Here is a 5,010-nt window from a genome sequence, read left to right on the forward strand (position 1 = left end):
ATCGGGTCGACCTGGTGGGACCTCTAGAGCCCTCAGCCGAGGACACAAGTACATTTTAGTCCTCGTGGATTATGCTACGATACCCGAAGCTGTTCCGTTGCGCTCAGCTACCTCTAAAGCCATCGCACGGGAATTAGGGGTATTCGGCGTGGGGATCCCCAAAGAAGTCTTGACAGACCAGGGGACCCCTTCACCTCGGAGAGCGTTCAAGGAGACTGCCAGATTACTGAAAATAAAGCATTTAAAACCTCGGTGTATCATCCTCAAACCGACGGATTAGTAGAGAGGTTTAATCAAACTCTCAAGCAAATGCTACGTAAGGTGGTCAGCGAGGATGGAAGGAACTGGGATCAGCTCCTCCCCCTCGTCCTTTTTGCCTATCGGGAAGTCCCACAAGCCTCCACGGGGTTCTCCCCCTTTGAACTACTGTATGGGCGACAACCTCGGGGCATATTGGATATTTTGAAAGAAGGCTGGGAAGAAGAGGCTCTTCCCACCACTAACATACTGGAGTATATCGCAGTTCTGCGATAGATTTGGAAAGATTCGGCCTGTCCTTAAAAGTCACATGGAGGAGGCTCAAGCAGCACAGGTTCGCTACTACAACCTGCACGTCTCTTGGGAGTTCCACCCGGAGATCGGGTCATGGTCCTAGTGCCTACCTCCCACTCTAAGTTGCTTGCCCACTGGCAGGGCCCCTACGAAGTTAAGGAGAGGAAGGGACTGGTGACTATTTGGTGAGTCAACCCAATCGTCGGCCAAAGGAGCGGTATATCATGTGAACCTGCTGAAACCGTGGAAGGACAGGGACCCGATCCCTCCTCCGGCCAGCCCGCTCACTCTTCGCTCACACACACGACCTTAACTGGCGCAGACTTGAGACCCAGGCAGCGGCAGGAGCTGGAAACAGTTATCCGGACCGTTCGAGAGGTAGTCAGTGAACACCCCGGAAGGACCTCTCTGATTGAGCACAACATTGTGACAGAGCCCGGGGTTGTTGTCCGAGAACGCCCGTACCGTCTTCCCGAGGCAAAAAAGGCTGAAGTGGAGCTTGAGATCAAGCGCATGCTGGAACTAGGTGTAATTGAGGAGAGTTATAGTCCCTGGTCCAGCCCCATTGTGCTCGTCGGTAAGCCTGGCGGAGTTGGAGGTTCTGCAATGACTTCCGTCGGCAACCAAGTCTCCCAATTTGATGCCTATCCAATGCCCGCGTGGGCGACCTCCTCGAGAGGCTTGGACAGGCTCAATACCTGACCACACTTGACATGACAAAGGGTACTGGCAGGTTCCTTTAACGGACTCCGAAGGAAAAACGCGTTTAGTACCCCTAGCGGACACTGGCAGTATCGTGTCCTTCCATTTGGGTTACACGGGCTCCAGCAACCTTTCAGCGTCTGGTGGACAAAGTGCTTCGCCTCATAACTCATACAGTGCTGCCTACCTAGATGGCGTGGTCATCTATTCCAGCACATGGAAGGAACACCTACAGCATGTCCAAGCGGTATTACGGACACTTGGTGAGGCCGGGCTCCGGATTAATCCCAAGAAATGTTTCTTTGGATTAAGCGAGGCCAAATATTTAGGCTACCTGGTGGGTCGGGTACCGTAAGGCCACAGTGCTCCAAAATTGATGCCATTCTGAAATGGCCCGTCCATGAACCAAGCGGCAGGTCCAAGCCTTTCTCGGGTTAGCCGGGTACTACCGCCGGTTTGTACCCCGGTTTTCAGAGAAAGCGGCGCCTTGACTGATTTAACAAAGAAGAGGGCCCGAACATTGTGGTATGGACTGCAAAACAGACACTGCATTTGGTGACTTGAAGAAGGCCCTTACGTCCGCACCTATTTTGATGGCACCTAACTTTTCTTTGCCTTTCATCCTCCAGGCGGACGCCGGACACAGGCCTGGGAGCCGTGCTGAGCCAAAGTGTCGATGGTGTGAACACCCGTCATGTTCCTGAGCGGAAACTGTTGGACCGGGAGACCAGGTATGCGGCGGTGGAGAGGGAGGCTCTGGCGATTAAATGGGCGATCACTCAGCTGAGGTACTACCTGTTGGGCCGTGAGTTCACCCTTGTCACGGACCATGCACCTCTACAGTGGATGGCCCTGCACAAGGAGTCGAATCCGCGGGTCACCCGGTGGTTTCTTGACCTGCAGCCGTACAAGTTTTCGCTCGTTCATCGTCGGGGTGCTCTCCATGCCAACGCCGATGCTCTCTCTCGGTTTCACGACCTCTCGGTTAAGGTCGCCCGACCCGGGTCTGGGCTGAGGGGGCCTTGTCACACTGCAGCGCATGGGAGGCAGCTAAAGGGCTCGAGTGAAGGCAGTTCTGAGCCATGCCGGGATGTGGCAGAGCGCACTAACTCTCTTTCTCACTTCCCTGTAGACCTAACCCGGGAGGTTCCACCTGTCTCTCTGGACGTCACTTCTGGGACCGAGCCAATGGAGACAGACCTTGCCAGCTCCGGCCCCCCTGATGTCACATCCGGGACTAAACCAATGAACAATGAACACGTGCCCGACCCTTATGACCTCACTTCCTGTCTCCCCCTTTAAAAGCCTTCCCTTTTCCCTTCTGTGTCAGTCTTGTTTTGGACTCTGTTGTAAGCACTTCAGTGCTGGTATTAGAAAGAAAACGAAGTTGCAGCCAGGATACCAAATTACATGGGTGGCTGCCCCAAACCTTTTTCTGTCTTTGACTCGTTTTGTGACACACCAAACAGTTTCCTTTGTTGTCATCACTGGCTCTGAAACACAAAAGTAGCTGTTAAGCTTTCTCCTGATCTGACTGACCTTGTTGGCTCACATACATCACCTGAGTTCAGACATATCACTGATGAAAAGCCACCAGGCTGTGCAGCAAAGAGAATTGTTAGTCAGTCGTGTGGCTCATAAACTGAACTTTCCATACTTACTGGACACAGACAGTCTGGGGCAGGACTTAGCCATGGTGGATGAATTAAATAAAATTGTACATTTATAACAAAAACTCTCAACACCCACGCCATCCTGAGTCAGGATCATCATTGTTGAAGATAGTATCTCAGCTGACAAACATTTGATTCTTATATTCTGAGGCAAATGAAACAACTCTACTTTTAAAAGTATCAGTACAGTATATTAGCACAATGGTCTCACAATGTTTGAAGACACACTATTTATGGTTTCATAGATATTACAATTCATAATATTAGTAACTGCGGTGGGCTGGCACCCTGCTCATGGTTTGTTTCCTGCCTTGCGCCCTGAGTTGGCTGGGATTGGTTCTTATAGCGGGTTGGATAATGGATGGAACATTAGAACAATCTAGACGAGAACAGGCCATTCAGCCCAACAAAGCTCACCAGTCCTATCCACTTGTTTCCTCCAAGAAAACATCAAGTCGAGTTTTGAAAGTCCCTAACGTCTTACTGTCTACCACACTACTTGGTAGCGTATTCCAAGTGTCTATCGTTCTTTATGTAAAGAAAAACTTCCTAATGTTTGTGCGAAATTTACCCTTAACAAGTTTCCAACTGTGTCCCCGTGTTCTTGATGAGCTCATTTTAAAATAAAAGTCTCGATCCACTGTACTAATTCCCTTCATAATTTTAAACACTTCAATCATGTCACCTCTTAATCTTCTTTTGCTTAAACTGTAAAGACTCAGCTCTTTTAATCTTTCCTCATAATTCAACCCCTGTAGCCCTGGAATCAGCCTAGTCGCTCTTCTCTGGACCTTTTCTAGTGCTGCTATGTCCTTTTTGTAGCCTGGAGACGAAAACTGCACACAGTACTCAAGATGAGGCCTCACCAGTGCATTATAAAGGTTGAGCATAACCTCCTTGGACTTGTACTCCACAGATCGTGCTATATAACCTAACATTCTGTTAGCCTTCTTAATGGCTTCTGAACACTGTTTGGAAGTTGATAGCGTAGAGTCCACTATGACTCCTAAATCCTTCTCATAAGGTGTACTCTCGATTTTCCGACCGCCCATTGTGTATTCAAACCTAATATTTTTACTTCCTATGTGTAATACTTTACATTTACTGACATTAAATTTCATCTGCCACAAATCTGCCCAAGCCTGTATGCTATCCAAGTCCTTCTGTAATGATATAACGGATTCCAAATTATCTGCTAATCCACCTATCTTGGTATCATCTGCAAACTTAACCAGCTTGTTACTTATATTCCTATCTAAATCATTTATATATATTAAAAATAGCAGCGGCCCTAGCACTGACCCCTGTGGAACACCACTCTTAACATCGGCCAGTTCTGATGAGGTTCCTCGCACCATCACCCTCTGCTTCCTGTGTCTGAGCCAATTCTGCACCCATCTAAAAACATCACCCTGAATTCCCACTTCTTTTAACTTGATGCCCAACCTCTCATGTGGCACCTTATCAAATGCTTTCTGAAAGTCCAGATAAATAATATCATAAGCTCCACTTTGATCGTATCCTTTTGTTGCCTCCTCATAGAATTCCAACATGTTAGTAAAACACGACCTCCCTTCTGAACCCATGCTGACTGTTCAGAATAACTCCTGTCCTTGTCATGTGTTGCTCAATCTTATCCTTAATAATTCCTTCCATTAATTTTCCTGTGATGCTTGTTAAGCTTACTGGCCTATAGTTGCTTGGATCTGCCCTGTCACCCTTTTTATATAATGGGATGATATTTGCCATTTTCCAGTCCTTTGGAATCTCTCCAGTGCACAGTGACTTCCTAAAAATATGTGTCAAGGGTTTATATATGTACTCACTAGCCTCCTTAAGAACACGAGGATAAATATTATCTGGGCCTGGTGATTTGTTTGATTTCATCTTATTTAATCTGAGCAGCACTTCTCCCTCTACAATTTCCAAATCCCTCAGTACCTCCTTAGTAGTTGTGTTTACCTCTGGCAGGTTATCCACTTGCTCACTTGTAAACACCTCAGAAAAATGTAAGTTTAGGGCATCTGCTATTTCATTGTCTGTATCTTTTAATTCCCTTTACTATTCCTGATGAACTTGACCT

The sequence above is a fragment of the Polypterus senegalus genome, chromosome 11 (genome assembly GCF_016835505.1).
Source record: "Polypterus senegalus isolate Bchr_013 chromosome 11, ASM1683550v1, whole genome shotgun sequence".
NCBI classification, from domain to species: Eukaryota; Metazoa; Chordata; class Cladistia; order Polypteriformes; family Polypteridae; genus Polypterus; species Polypterus senegalus.